We start from the raw sequence: 16,811 nt of genomic DNA on the forward strand, positions 1-16,811 counted from the left end.
TTTTACGAGAGCGCCGGGGAACTTGAATTCGTCTTAAAGAAATTTTCAGTATTTATATGAATATACTTTAATTTGTTCACACGTTCTCTCATCAGAAACTTTTACTCATAACCTGTTATTGGTTCATGCATTCAGAAGCGTTTGTCTGTTTCAGTCACAGTTTAGGAACATTGATCCCCGACGGCTAGTACTAAACACGTCGAAAAAGTGACTTATCTACACTCTTTCGCCGTGTTTATTGCTTTTCCCTGGGGGGTAAAATGTAATTCACCATGTTTAGCACTAGCCTCTGGGGATCGATGTCCGACGCACATTTGATCCCACAGGGGCTAGTACTAAAAACAGCGAAACACATTCGATCTCCCAGGGGCTAGTACTAAACACGTCGAAACAGTGACTCATCTACACTGTTTTGCTGTGTTTAGTACTGTCCCCTGGGGGGTAAAATGTAATTCAACATGTTTAGTACTAGCCCCTGGGGATCGATGTCCTAAGCACATTTGATCCTCCAGGGGCTAGTACTAAACACGGCGAAACACATTTGACCTCCCATGGGCTAGTACTAAACACAGTGAAACAATGTAGATGAATCACTGTTTCACTGTGTTTAGTACTAGCCCTCGAGGATCAAATGTTCCTGAAGCGAACTGGCCATTTCACAAATTCCTTAGGGATTTCCCTGTAATGTATATATGAGTATTTTTTTATTTGTTCCCTCATTCTCTCTTTAGAAACTTTTATTTATAACCTGTTATGGTTCAAGGATTCAAAAGCGCTGTCTGTTTCAGTCAATTGCTTTTGTTCGGTATAAATATGAAAGGAAAATATTCATATGAACATTTTAAATTTATATCTAAGTTCTTGAATCGATAATGATATCCCCCACAAACGGCGGCGGGACCTCAGAAAACAATATTTCACAGCAACAGGCTTATTCGTGTAGAGTTTAAAAATATTTACAGTTTACAGATGTTATTTATCTCCGACACTCGACTGGCTTTGTAATCGAAATATATTGGGTGGTTTTCTTTCTTAGTATTTTCTTCTTGAGATCATGATTGTAAGCCACGCCTACTTGCCATAACAAAATAAGCGCTATTTTATTAATATCGTTATTTCTGTCACTTATTTTCCGTTGTTTGAGACCATTTCCTTTGGTTGAAAGTTGATTTGAGACCAAAAAATTTTAAAAGACTTCGTTTAAAGATTCGAAAAATATTTTAAGTTTTGAATCGGTTTGAAAATAAAATGACTATAGATATCAGGGAAAATCTTTTAAGAACTGAAAAGTTGTAAAAAAAAAAAAAAAAAACCGAAGAGTGAACGTCACGAATCAAAGCGGGAATAGAAATAGATGCTTCTACTAAAGAGTTTTTGGAGCGTCCTTCGGCTAGCTTCATCCGTTTTTAGTATTTTACACTACCTCCATTCCACCTTCTTTCCTTCATCTTCTTGGCAGACCTCTACTACTTCTTAGTACACTCGTGGAGTTTTCTCCCAGTTCAACCTTAGACCCTTGTACTTCATCACCCTTATTTTCTGGGTCCCATTACCTTGCAGTCCAGCCACTCCAATTCTCTCTTTCTACTCCATATTAAGCTGAGAATAACCGAGAGTACTAAAATGTAGGGATATTAAATCTTCAGGAATTATGAGAAAGGACGCCCAGGTGTTAGGTGTTGTATGACATCATCAAAAGTTAATCTTTCTTGAAATAAAGTTGAACTTTTATAAATTATCAGTTATGAACAGTCGAGTAATAGACTGAATTGAATTGAATATAGAATTTATGCCAGATGCCAAGTAATGGGACCTATGAGGCCATTCAGCGATGAAACGGGAATTCACAGTAAAAGGTTTGAAAGGTGTAACAGGAGGAAAACCTCGCAGTTGCAATATGAATCAATTGTTAGGAGAGAGGTGGAAAGTAAGATGGAAGAAAGAGAATATAAAAGAGGTAGAGTTAAATGACCGAAAGGGATTACAGTTAGGGGCAGAAGGCACTCTGCAAAGAACCTTAAGTAATGCCTACAGTGCTCCATATGAGGTGCACTGACGGCATCTACCCCCCTACAGGGGAGAGTAATCAGACTGGTAATGTATTGGGATTACCATTTCAGAGTATGCTACTTGTTTTGCAAGGGAGAACTTCCGAGAAGGCTAGATAAAAATTCTTTAGGATGGAGAGAAAATCTAACGACAATATTCCTCTGCAAAACCAAGGGACAAAGTGAGTGATATTTTAGGAAAGAAACCTTTGATTTCCATTCGACGAAGAGTAGGAAAATCCCTGTTGCAGACAGTTTTAGAGATATAGATTAAAATGAAAAGAAGAAAGGCCGGAAAGATAATAAAATTCTATTTCCAGCTTTTTCTGTTACGTAGGCTAGTTGAATTGAATATAGAATTCAGGCCAAAGGCCAAGCATTGGGACCTATGAGGTAATTCAGCGCTGAAATGGAAATTGACAGTAAAAAGGTTTGAAAGGTGTAATAGGAGGAAAACCTCGCAGTTGCACTACGAATCAATATGTGAGGGTGGAAAATAAGATGGAAGAAAGAGAATAAGAAAGGAGGTACAGTAAAAGGAACGAAAGGGTTTTCAGCTAGGGTCCGAAGGCAAGCTGCAAAGAACCTTAAGTAATGCCTACAGTGCACCGCATGAGGTGCACCGACAGCACTACCCCCTCTGGGAGTTACGTGACCTAGGTATTCCGGTATGTTGTGGATCTGAAATATTTCAGTGTATCTTCTGATGTTACAAAATCTATAGCAGGATGAAAATTCTTTGCTCTCGATAATCTGGTTAGCGTGGCCAGATCAAAAATAAGTGGAGATAGATAGAATATCTCATAAATACAGTAGGTTCCCAACATTTTGGTGATAGTTACCTTGTTGAGGCCCTCCCGTTTTGTCGACATAAATTTTGACAGTCATTATTATTATCCACACCTAATTTTCTCTCTCTCCCCACAACCTTGCTACGACCTCAAAATTCTCTTTGTGTCCCTTTCTTTGTCCACCTTAGTTGCTACCCCAACATTCGTCTAGTGGTCAATAGAGCCACACTTAATTTTTAGGGAACTCGTCCACATGTCCCTCCTCTTCCTGTTCAAGATCCGAAACCGTTTCCGAGTTATTAGACGTGCTCTCACCCTAGCTACAAGACAACAAAGAGAGAGAGAGAGAGTCTAATATAAAAGGCAGTATATAGGCATATATAAATTTATATAATTATATATCTTCGAGGAAAGCCATAAGCAATGATTAGACCTACTATTGTTTTAGTTGTGGAGGTATCAGTCATATCAAAGAACCCAAGAACTGTCATGAAAGGTTATAGTTTAATTAAACATTCTCACATTATGATTTATGTACTCAAATCGCCATCAGTATTCTGACTGGAAACTGATCTTTATGTTGCAAATGAGGCGTTTTAATTTAATAATCCAAATTGATAAAACGTTGGTTTGAAGTTTTTTTTGTATTCTATTCTCAAGTAATTGTGAATAAATTTTGTTCAAAGATATTTAATTTATAAATTCTAACTTTTTGTTTAAAGTTCAGCAGCACTAAATGGCAGCAGAGCCCTTTAATTTTTGAAATAATTCCTTTTCTCTTTTATGGAAGTATTTGTCTCTACCATGGACTTCCGGTTTGCTATTTCTGACTTTAATACAATATAACTGAGGTGGAAAATAAGAACTTTTGCCTCCTCTGTGCACTAAAGAAGTTTCCAGTTTTCCTCAACCACTTAACGTTAAATTTTTACCAAGCAAGATTTTCTCCCGGCAATTAAACTCATTTAGGTTTTTGTGCAACAGCCCAGATGGTTTGCCGAGGCTCGGTAATTTCTTAATGGATCCGGAATAGGTATTCTACTGATATATAAAAATATATATTCATCATCGACCTGTTTCCGCTATTGGTCGTGGCGGGTGGGGGGGCAGTGGTTTCCCGTTGGTTTCAAATGTTAATTTTTGGCCAATGGTTTGTGTTCTGGAAGGATTTACCTTCAAGAAAATGTCCCCTTTTTTTGGTGATTTCTTTATACTTTTCTCTCAATTTCAAATTACGGCCTAAATTGTGCTAAATAATTTAATTATATTACCCCAAAATACATTCTGTATGCAAAGCAAACACCCAATATATTGCTAAAAGTAACATATTTAAGAAAAAACACTCTTCAACAACTCAAACTTTTTTTTTTGTTCTTGACTTCTAAACTGCACATACAGTGATAATCTCATAACTCAAACATGTATTATTTACTTCTTTCGGTCCACCTGGTTCTGGCCAGCTAATGTAGGATAGAACTTCCGTGTTCATTTAGTGTTTGTGTTTATAGTTAGATGGAAGGTCTTCCTTCTTCCTCTTCAATTCCTAAGAGTGCCTGGTTGACATTACTGCACACCTCCTCATCGGCTCCAAACAAACACATCTCCGAGCAGTTGAGACCCTTTGACCGGCAGGAACAGTGTGATGTGCAAGCTGGTCTTCTTGCACCCACATTTGATGAGGTGAGTAGCTGTGGCTGGAGCTGGAGGATCCCTTGTTGGTACTGTTACTAGCCTATCCCCCTCATCCTTCCACCTGTAGGTTGTTGCTGGTGGTGGCTGAGAGTGTGGAATGTCATCCTGATGCCACACCATGGCCTGGTAGTGTGCCCGGGCAATGGCTTCATGTAAGGGTCCTCGTATCGGAGGTAGCTTTTGAGCCTCTAGTTGTTTCTTGGTGAAAAGCTTCCATCTGAGGCTCACCAACATCCACCACAGTGCTACCAGGCTCGTAGAGCTGGCAAGCAAATGTCTCAAATGGCTTGTTCAGTGTCAACTTCCAGCTTCTCGGATGCCCCTAAGGCAGCAAATGCAGATACTCCTTGGAGCATCTGCTAATTGCTTGCCAACCAGTCAGCTTCCCCTTGCATGAAATCCTGGTAAGGCTTCAGCCTTTGCATCACCAAGTGCATTCACTATTGGTCCTAGTGAGATTACTAACTCCTTGTTCCCCACACCAGTGACAAAGTATGTGTTCCTGCAGAGTTGATGGTAACACTGGATAGCAAGGACAAAAATGTAAGTGTCAGGTGACTGAATGTAGAGTTCTGTTGCTCCTCTTTGAACAGCATCCAGACTGTGCAGGATAAGTCTCATGTCAGATTCTTCTTGGGAGCTGCAGAGATGTTGAACATCCATGGAGTTTGTTTGAGAGGGCCCTCTTGCCACAGTCACTATGAAGAAGACCTTGGGCTACCCTCAAAGTGGCATAGAGCTTTCTTTGCAAGATAAACTGTCAGTTCATGTTTGGTTGCAGTACTGGATAGGAGGAACTGCTTTGCTGACACCTTGCCAATTGGTGTGTTGTCTGTGACATGATAAGCATGGGCTTACCACCCTTTGGTGTCTCTCCCTTGTGGTCTCTTTCAATGAAGTGGGACGATTATAATGGTCAAAGGATGGAGCTCATCATATTCTCTGCGCTGTAGCTTTGAAGTGGCCAGCCCACTGAGCACAAGACTGACCCAAACCCATTGCCTGGACAATTGCCATTCCATCAATTACAGTTGCCTTCCTTGGTGTCAAGGGGCAATGTTACATCCTCTGGCTGCTGATCAATACTAATTTTGTTTGGCAGGTCCTCAAGTACAGCCATCAGCTTGCTTTTGTCTGTGCATGGTAGGAGTTCACCACTCACTGTGAACAAGGCTTGTGGGAGGGACGTGAACTAATACTGTCCAATGCTCTCCATGAGGTATATCTCTGGGCATGAGTGTGCAACAATCAAAAAGCAGGCAAGTAGTGATCTGTTGTCCTTGAGCTCTGCTACCTGATCAACCACTTTGTGTTTCACAGACTTCCTTGCACTTTTCCATATTTTCAGTTGAACCTTCATTCTGGCCCAGATACTGACCTCATTTGTGTTGATGGGTTCCTCAACAAAGTTATACTTCTGCTGCCCAATGTCTTCTTGGCTGCACAAATCTTTCTGCACTTCAGCTGGCATCACAACCTTTGTGATGATGTTGGGAAGGTCTTCACCCCTCGTATTTCATAGGATTCATGGACGATATGAGCACACTCTTGAGTCAAGTAATGTTCTCTTCCTGTCTTGTCCAGATAGCCAGTGTTCCTTATGAGTAGTTGTTGGTGAGCCAGCCATCACATGTGTTTCTTCAACAAGCCTACTAAGCTCTGGAGCTGTAAGGAAGAATCTCTCCCAAGCACTGGCATTCTGTGTAATGCCCATGAGGCTTCCAGTGACTTTCATGATGCGGTTGATGAGCACAAGAGCATGATCCACCCCAATGGCACAGAATGAGCTCTGGCTTGTGTTGACTGTAAAGTTTCCATCCATTCTCTTGGTGTATGTCTGGATCTGTGCTCTGAAGGGCTGTCATCTCTGCAAGGTAAAGTGGAACCAGCCTAGCATACTTCTGCTTGTCATGAGCAAAGAAGTACTTGCACAGAGCATCAAGGGACAACAGGTGCTATTCCCAAAGACCATCACGGGTAGCATGGATGAAAGTATAATTTATAAATTGAGTAATACCATCCTCATGTAGGTCCACACAAACTTGGAGAGTGAACTTTGTGATCCCTTTCTTATCTAAAACTCAGCCATCATTTTCAGTACCCTTTGTGAATCAAAGATAGTTAGCAAATTTTGCTGCACCTTCAACATCTCTTGTTGCAGGTGCTGAACATGACTTTAGTCAAGCTATCATCTCTCTACACATGGCTCCTTCACATAAGGATGATCTAGGAAGAATTCTTCTACATAGAGATCATAGAGGGGCTGGACTTCATGTGTGCTTCCAGGGCTCTTCTCATGTGCTTGGCTTTTGGGATCTGTCTTGGAGTGTTGTGGCTGGACCATAGATGTCAGCTTCACTCCAAGACTCGTCAAGCCCACTGTCTTCAATGGCATTCCCAGCTGCCCACAATGCAGCCATCACAGTATGCATCTCACCCAGTCTCAGCACCCACTTGCCCTTGCAATCATACCTTGTCATCTCAAGCTGTTTGGCTTGTTCTTTGGCCGCGACCAAATTGATAACTGTCTTCCTGTCAGGTCCCATGACCATGCAACTGATTTGTTGTGTCTGTTTCAGGACTGTGATTAGTGTTTGCCATTCATGGGCAGGTGCAGCTATCCAAAAAGGCAGGGCACTAACCTCTGCCAATGCTTTTCACATGACAGTCGAGAGTTGTAGGCCGTCCAGATAGGGATGTTATGACATTGGCCACTGCCACCCTGTTGACATACTGGCTGTTCTGGATCTTGCATGGCTGTTGACTCGGCAAGAATGCTGCGGCAGTTGGCTGCTGTGGTCCCTCAGGAACCACAGGTTGGTTGATATCCAACATCTGGAACCTGATGATCATCTGATGGATTGATATCCAAGGCATGGACATCATGAGGTGCATTTTGATTGTCTGATGTGATGACATCCACGGCTTGAATGTCCCTGGCAGAACAGGAGTTGTTGCTCCCATGATTGCCTCTGGAAAGTAGCCACACAGATAAGTCCTATGCAGAATCGCAGTTTTTGCAGGGTTCAATTGCTCCCCCATCTGCTCCAGGATGGTGGTACCTTAAGCAGATGAAATCTGGGTCAGTCAGGCCATTCAGAGAGCGGTCCCTTGCTTTTTGGTCATTAAGACTTATCCTTTGGGGGTCCATCACAGATTTCTTGCATTGATACAGTGTGGTGGCTGTTGCGTATAGTGCTTTGGAACATGGTGTTCAGCATCTTCATTGCTCACCTTCGAAATCCATTGGGTGCTTGTTCTGGGCAGTAGTGCAGCTCTGAGTACAGAAGTACTCTCAAACAGTTGCCTAAAGTCACTTGCAGTACTTGCCATAGCAGCATTGCAGACAGCTCTTGTGAATGCATGGTCTGACTCATTCCACCGTTTTGATTTCATGAAACGGACGTCAACAACGTGAGAGATGTTTTCCTTGACACCTCATGTAGATGGCTTCATGTGTACACCATTGGATTCAAGCATATTACAGTGGACCAACTTGAGGTTTGTCATGATTACAACTTCTCCAGCCTGCATTAAAGTGCAAACTTGATTGACAAACTCAATGTCTGACACTACTTTGCCAACATTAGCTTCTTGCTGTGCATATATGCTTTGTCCTCGCTGGTGTCTGAACCCAGCATGAGAGGTGGTCTAACATCAATGGCACAAGCATCGTCCTTAGTGATGGCGGCACCTTCCAAATTTGATTCTTGCTTTCACCAACAGCCTCATGAACTGGCTCCTTCCTGTCTTCTTATAAAGCAGCACTGCTTTGCATTGGAGATGTTGCTGAATGTGTGAAGTGAAGAGTCTCACACACTAATGGCTGCAGAAGAAGGCTGTCCACACCTCCTTGGTCTGATGCTGACTCTCTCCTTCATAGTAGGCTTTCTGGTATCGTGCCTAGGCACGCTCAAGGTGACCGCTGGGACATATGGGTCTATAATAGTCTGGAGGCTAGCAGAGATTTGTAATTACATCTCACATACAAGAGATTTGAAATCTTAAGTCAACATAAAATCTGGGAATGACAAGTCTTGAGTTTTGCAAGTTCTGCATTAGACATAGGGTAGTACCCCTCAAAATCAGTTTTAATTACATCTTGACATACATCAGTCAATCAAACTAATGAAAAAGAGTTCATTTAGCAAAAGTCATTGCAGATAAGAAATTCTTAAGTTGCAACTCTCTCCTGCAAAGGGGAACCAAATCACATTTAAATAACATTTTGTGCACATCAATGAAACTTTGTGGAAACATCCTCTAGACCCTTCTAAGGAGAGCGAAGAACCTTATGCATAAAGAAACTGAGAACTTCCAGAGATAACTGTAAAACAAAATAGAAAAAACAAGGATTATTGAGTCAATACAGTAAGTAGAACAAGGATTACAAAGTTATTACAAGAAATATTTAGAGCATACGAAAAGAATCGGATTTTTATAGTGCTTAAAAACAAACATAGTGATAGCAATGTCCATGACAACCTTTTCAAAAATAAGTACATAAGCTTTGTTTAAATCAGTTTTATGCATAGACTTACAGTTTAATGATTTCGAATTGAAAAATAGTTCTCAGATCCACTGTAGCAGTTTTGAAACAGAATTATACACAAATATGCCAGATTCGATGAGCAGGTAAGAATATTGATATCATCAGTAGTACCTCTTCTAACCCGTCTTAAGTGTCAAGCTGCTGCTATCTGAAGGGTCTACAGGATATTTCCATAAAGTTTCACTGATGTATTCATAGTTACTTGAATGTGATTTGGTCCCCCCTTTGGAACAGTCTTAAACCCTCTTTGCAGGAGTTACAACTTAAGAAATACATACTGCAATGACTGTCGCTAAATGAAATCTTTCATTAGTTTGATTGATGTATGTCAACTGTAATTTAAACTGATTTTGAGGGGTACTTTGACTAGCATCCCCTGTCTAACGCAGAACTTCCAAAACTCAAGACTCGTCATTCCCTGATTTTATGTTGACGGTACATAAGTTTAAGATTTCAAATCTCTTGTATGCGAGATGTAATTACAAATCTCTGCTAGCTCTTGGACTATAACATTTTCTGTGCCACTCTGCTTTCATATCTTTTAGATTGGAGGCAGTGTACCCACGCAATCGCCCACTGATTTGTGCATAATAAGCATCTCCATACTGTCCTCCTTCGCGCACAAATTGTAGGAACTTTGAGTAGGCTTCCTCTGATGGTTCAGACACGACACCAGCGCAGGCTCCTGACACTGAATACACAGTTTGAAATCAGTTTCTGGTGCTGGTTTCTTGCTGGTGCTGGGCTCCATCTTGTGTGACTGCTCCTAATGGCTCGTGCACTTTAATCTGCAACACCTGAAAAGGAGAAAGTGAGATCTAAATATTATGCGCTGGTTTGGATGGGTCGTGGGTGCAAAGTTCAACAAGAAATTAGTCGATTGATCATAAACTGATAAACAGACATTCTGTAATGAAGACACTGGTTAGTTCAGATTGATTAATTATTTGTCAGGAACACTTCAGACGTAACATTCTGGTACTAACACAGTGTGTTGGGTCAAGTCTACCCACAGAAAAAATGGCGACAATATTTTTCCACTTCCTGGCAATGCTTATAACACATTCATAAGATAGAAAAAATAAAACCAACAGGAATTCCAATCTGTTACGTTGCCCCCACCCCCGCAATATATTACGGGTAAATGGACCAAGAGTACTTTTTAAAAAATCAGTTTATTGAAGGCTGAAAGTTTGGGAAAATATCTTCAAAACGAATAATATTGGGTTCTTGAGGTAAATGTACAGAATAATGAGAATGTATAGTAAAGGATGTGTTAAGAGCAACAAGAACTTTTTTTTATACGTGTCTCGGGGTGTCTGGTTTGCTGTAACAAATGAATCTAATGGTAATACTAACGTGATGCAATAAAGTTTTTTTTATCAGAATAAATAAAAGTTTTTTTATCAGGCTAAATTTAACTTTGTAAAGTCATGATGCTTAAAAGAGGTTTGAAACATCGCATACTGATATTCACCAGTAATACATTTTAGCTCATCTCTGACGCAAATTTATTCACTAGTCTTCGAACCGAAGAGACATTTTCTTGTTTACATGCTGAAGAAATGTAGTGAATGGAATGGAATGTAAAAATAAATGTGAACGGCAAAATGTATACGGAAAGCATATATGAAAGAAGGAATGTAAATAGAAACAGAATGTAGTCTATTGAGGAAAACTAAGATCAAAGAACTGCATGGGTATTAAAGAGAAGAATTTAGTCAGGATAGCAAAATGTAAAACGTTATTCAGAGAAACGTCAACGATATTCAAAACTATTATTTCCAATCGCCCCTTGAATAGACGTCAATAACAAAATCTCCGCCAAAGGAAAGAGATTCAGATCCCTTGATTAAAATCTACTTTTCCGCCAACGCGTAACATGAATATTGAAATGGAAAAATATTACAGCAAAAGTAAAAGCATTTGGAAGAGGGGACTCGGAAAGAATATGGAGAATATGAAATGGACGGACAGAATGACAAACGATGCTGTACTTGATAGGTCGATTGAGAGAGAGAGAGAGAGAGAGAGAGAGAGAGAGAGAACGGACAGAATGACAAACGATGCTGTACTTGATAGGTCGATTGAGAGAGAGAGAGAGAGAGAGAGAGAGAGAGAGAGAGAGAGAGAGAGAGACGGACGTAGGAGGGGAGAGTGAAAAAAGAAAAGTGAAGTTGTATTTGACAGTATTATGTGGTAGGGATCACCGAAAGATGTTACTGGACGAGAATGGACGGAAAATACTGCAGAGGGGGAAAGACCTGGAAAGGATTACTTGACAAACTGATGGACGGATCGCATAACTGGGACAGATAACTTTGGGGAATGGAGAGGATCTATAATAGTCCTGGAGCCAAGGGTTTTTTTTTTGGACGTTGAAAGGACCCCGAAATAAGTCACTTGATTTTGATGGGGGATGCCTTTAGGCATATTTTTAACAAGGGTAGACATTTTCAAACTTGGCAATAATGTTACTCTACAACGATTTGTGAGAAATTCTAGCTCCGTCTGATGCGTCAAAAATTAAGGAAAACTAGAATGAAACATATAGACATGAATGAACACTCAAAATGTAACCTAGGACACATTCTACATTTTAAATGCAAACCTGGCATGGTATGAAAAAGGTCAAGGTCACCAAAGGTCAATTAGTGGTGAGACTTTACTACTGGCTGTTATTTAGTCCTTTGAAACTAAATCATTCGCCTGGCAGGCAAATCTTTCATGTATGCCTAAATATTTGTTTTATTTATGGAGAATAGAAAAAGAAAGAGTGAGTTGGAAAGTTTCCTAAACCAGTAGAGCTCAGTTTTTATATACATTACCCCTGTAGGTCTGCTAATATTTTGTGCTAAATATCGAAAAATTGCTTTTTCGAGTCATCTTCTCGCTATTTTGAGTAACTGATTATCTCTGGTAAATTTCTATGATTTATTATCTTCTTAGTTGAGTTGGGAGATTGGGCCTTTTATGGGTTTTTTAAACTTTTTTGTTTTCCTTTCCTGCTATTAAATATCAATTACTCTTTTGCAGGCAAAGCTATCATGGCTACTCTACCTACAAAACGACAGAGGACAGTTTCCCCACCATGGCAGGCAATAGTTGATCCAGAGAAGTGCATAATCTGCCAGAAGGTGGGCCCAACTCGGAACACATCAAGCACGGAGAATGGTAGAACAAAGGTTATCAAGGCAGCAAGTGTCAGAAATGACATTGTTTGGAACGTCTGAAGCAGACTGATCATATTTAGCCCATATTTCCCGGGATTTGGTTTCAAATCCCGGAATTTTCACTTCATATTTTTTGTACAATTTATTGAATGTAATGTATAAAAAATCCCGGGGAAGAGAGATTTCAAGATTCAAGAAGAACTGAAGTGAACAAGTTCAACTACAGCCAGGTGTTTAGTTTCTTACAAAATTCTTACACCATGAACATAAAATATATTGATACATATATGCATCCTAAGGTTAAACTAATATCCATTTCATTAATTACGTAATTCAAATATATTGCAATTGTAATTCAATATATATTGCAATTTATAATTGTATCTCATTGACAAAGTATGTTCTTATTGGATCCGGTACGTTTTCAGCTCTCTGAAATTATGAGAGAGAGAGCAGTACTACGGATCTACGAGTTGCAAATTGCGGCCGTTCTGTAAGCATACCATTACTCGGTAGACGTTTTCCACCAAGAATGTGTTAATGTTGCTCATGTATTCAACAATAAAGAGACTTTGTCATGCTGCGTATCATTTTACTCCTTACGAAGTTAGTAAAATCATATAATTCATATCAATCTCTGTTCAAACTTCAGTTTTGAGCATGATAAAGTACCAGCATATACCATAAAGATTTCCTCAGTTGAATAAAAATGCATAATATGTAGTATGAAATTCAACAAGTACCAGGAGATAGTTTTCATAGGGAATTTCCCTGGAAGGATCAAACTTGTCCCGAAATCCCGGGATACTGAAAACCACCTAAAACAAGAAACCCTAATCATAGTAAAATTATGTATCATGTTAACAATGACTACTATAAAAAATATTCTCTTCAAGACACTTGAAACCCTTGAGAAATCCATGCCTGTCAGGACAGAGCAAATACAGCAAGAGCATATACATAGTACACCGAGTTGTTCTGGGGAACAAAGGTCAAGGAGGTCTATTGCATCCTCCTCAGTGGTCCAACATGTCTGTCAGAGAATGTCAATATCCTCTCCAAACTGTGCATCATATGTGGAACTGCTAAACACAGTAATACATACAAAAAATACCGTATAGCCGAATAGACTAGGGCAGAAAAGGTTTTGAAAGCAGCATCAGCTCTCCAGGATGAAGTCTTCACTCGAATATGTGATCTCCATGATGCAAATTCTGTCCTTGCGGCTGATTTGTACTGCCATAAACAATGTAATCGAAACTATCTTGGAAGGGAGAAAAATCTGCAACCACAGATGCCTTCCCAACTTGTAAAAACTGGTGACACACTAGATACACTAGATAATGTCCAAAATCCTTGTTTGAACAGAGCTGGATGAAAACAACAAAATAAAGAAGCAAGAGTAGACTTCAGGAAGTGTGGTGCCATCCTAAGGGAATGTTTTCTAAGACATGGTTTTGATGTGAACGATAAATTTTGTGATGCCAGTGAACTACAAAACTCCTATGACAACACTGTGATTCCATCAGAGATTAGAGATTTCTTCTCAACCCTTTTTAATGTTGACCTTGAGGCAAGAACCAGTTACATCAGTGCTGCATGTCAAGAGGACACTGAACCATATTCCTCAAAGACGAGGAAAATATTAGCTGTTTATCAAATTGTGTTCATAATGGTATAAAACGTACCCCCCATTACACATGATGAATTCTGAAGCCATTTATAGTGTATCCAGGTCCGAAACTCTCATTTCTAGTTTAAATCGATTTGGACTGGTCATTAACTATGATGAAATAATGAGATACCACTCAGACATTGCGTCATATTGCAGTCAAGTAAGTAAGAATCATGTTCCTTTTCCGGGCCATTTTTAACCCATCCAATTTCACAATTGGTGCATTTGATAACTTCGACCATGAAGAAGCCACAATTTCAGGTATGGTGGCGGGGGGGTGTGGAAGTCACGATACTGTCCGTATTCTAAGGCAAGACTTGTAAAAAGAGTCCCAGATTATTACCAGACCACTGAGCTGACTATCAGCTCTCAAGGCTGGCCCGAAGGATTTGAATGAAATGCCAGGTCTAGGCCAGAGGCCTAATACTGGGACCAAATAGGTCAGTGATGAATGAGTGAAAATGAAATTAAAAACTGCACAAAGGCATACTGATGAATAAGTGAAAGTGAAAGTAAAAACTGCAGAAAGGCATACGCTCTCATAGTGGAACACACTCACACAATAAATACATTTATACTCACTAAAAAGGTATATTAAAATTCACAATAAGTAAAGTAACATTTAACAATTTTGTTTTAAAATTCATTACACGCCCTATGGGTTTTCGTATTTTTACTGTTTACTTTTTTTATATTTTATTAATTAAAAATCACAGTTCCTCATGAACATTAAAATCGGAATTGCCGAAAATGTAGAAGATTCTGACAATCTCCTTCACTGATCTACTTCCAGAATTTGATAACTGCTACAGTTATATTTTGGACATTCACATAATCCAAGCTTGACTGTCATCAACACTGCACTCTGGCCATTCGGGAGGAGGGCCATGTGGACTGTTCACTAAGTGTCTATGTGTCAAACGAGTATGGCCTATTCGAAGACGAGTCAGAATTAGAATTACTTGTGCCTATCTCCCTCTCAGATAGGATTTACTTCATCATCCAACACTGGATTTTATGTTATAATTTATTATTCTCAGGTTCTTCATTCCAAATATTTTGCCATCTACTTACAATGATTGTTTTTATATATCTTTTATAGTCACTAATAGGGATGTTTACATTTGCTCTTGTCATGTGGACCGCTTCTTTAGCTGCTTTATCAGCCTCTTCATTTCCTTTAATCCCTACATGGGCAGGGGTCCAACATATTTCAATATTTCCCCCATTATTATGCAATTTAGGGGGGTACGGATTTGAAACCTACCCTATTATCTACGTTGGGTCAAATGATGGCCATGTGGCAAATTTTGTCTATATCGGTCAAGCGGTTACCACGGAAGTTACAAAGGGATGGGAAGGGGTTACAGGTTTGAAACCCACCCTATTATCTAAATTGGGTCAAATGGTGGCCATGTGCCAAATTTTATATATATATATATATATATATATATATATATATATATATATATATATATATAATATATATATATATTATATAATATATATATATATATATTATGATGCCCTCTCAACTTCTTGATTACTCCACATATATATATATATATATTGCAATGCCCTCTCAACTTCTTGATTACTCCACAATTTGGAAACGCTTCACATTACAAAGCCTAGATCCACATGAAAAAGAAATGATGACATTCCGATAAGTCGACTCCCGCTCATATGTACCTTTATCTGTCGAATTGATACATACACTGGCACTGGAATAGACCCACCTTCACCATCATAGCCAAGTATTTATAATTCTTTATTGCTTTTTGGGCAGAAATATTTATTTAGAATCTGCTGGGAGTTCACTAGTATCATTAATGCTTGTCATTTCTTTGGAAAGCACTGTAAATGTAGCATCATGTTACATACTCATGAAGTAGTATCATCCAGTCACTGACCATCAATTAAAGTAATGGAATAAAAGGAAAGATTCAACACCTGACGAATACAGCTTAGTGGTTACGGCTGCAAATTAGTATGTTGATCATCCAGTCTCCAATCATCAAACATGTCAAATTGCAGCCCTCTCTCATCGCTGTGATCCCTAGAATTAAAGGTTTATGAAGAATTTAAAGGTCCACTACAGTTGGTAACGTGTTGGCCTCGTAATCTCGGGGACCAGCGTTCGCTCCCCATCAAGGGGCGGATAGCGAGACCACCTACTGGATGGTTACTGCCATGAGTGACGTCATGGTTGGGGTTTGGGGTTACCTGTGGGAGGGCTGAAACCACCAAACTTAAAAGTACTTTAAATGAAAATGGTCTCGGATGGAATTACTATTTGTATTTATTTTCCGGAATACTAATTTCCATAATGAACTTAAAAGAGACAAGACAGAAAGTTACGAAGTTTACTTTGATATGTCCTTGCCAGAAAAACTTAAAATCTATATTGCTCCTTTTTCCAGCAACGATTTTATCACCGAGAAAGGGCAAGCGGCAAAGAGCACCAGTAAGATTAATGACCGCATAAAGGCTTACGGGCAATTGCTTTCTAGGTCATTTTTTCCGCTGCAAGAAACGTTTCTTCTGTTCTTGAACAGTTCGAACAAGATAATGTAGCGACGTTCTTTGTACATGCCATGCCATAAAAGAAATAGGAACTCTGTTTCTAAGTAAGAGGAACGTAATAATATTTTCCGTAACTGTCAGCTGTTCCCCGACGGTCTGCTTCTTTATCTTGTGATTCGGGGATTATGATGAGACTTTCTTGTCCTTCACTGATAACGAAATGGAAAAAATACACTAAAAATTCAGGATATTTAGTTATAGTGTACCTCTATCTCCCTTTAAAAGAGACGTCTAATTCTCATCCTACAAACAGCTCAGCCCATTCGGTGACAGGAATTAGATTAAAAGATACAT

General features: G+C 39.5%; 2 long non-coding RNA genes across 4 annotated transcripts in view; one reads left to right on the plus strand and one right to left on the minus strand.

The window, feature by feature from the left end:
* The window catches only part of LOC136833669 (uncharacterized), a 629,485-nt gene extending 616,711 nt beyond the window's left edge, over nt 1-12,774 (plus strand). Inside the window, exon 3 of the long non-coding RNA XR_010851556.1 lies at nt 12,120-12,774. This is a non-coding gene — a long non-coding RNA (uncharacterized lncRNA). The remainder of the gene's footprint in view (nt 1-12,119) is intronic.
* The window catches only part of LOC136833668 (uncharacterized), a 73,397-nt gene continuing 62,315 nt past the window's right edge, over nt 5,730-16,811 (minus strand). For all 3 annotated transcript variants that reach the window (XR_010851555.1, XR_010851554.1, XR_010851553.1), the window contains exon 5: nt 5,730-9,880. This is a non-coding gene — a long non-coding RNA (uncharacterized lncRNA). The remainder of the gene's footprint in view (nt 9,881-16,811) is intronic.

Source organism: Macrobrachium rosenbergii, chromosome 52, assembly GCF_040412425.1.
Source record: "Macrobrachium rosenbergii isolate ZJJX-2024 chromosome 52, ASM4041242v1, whole genome shotgun sequence".
Lineage (NCBI taxonomy): Eukaryota > Metazoa > Arthropoda > Malacostraca > Decapoda > Palaemonidae > Macrobrachium > Macrobrachium rosenbergii.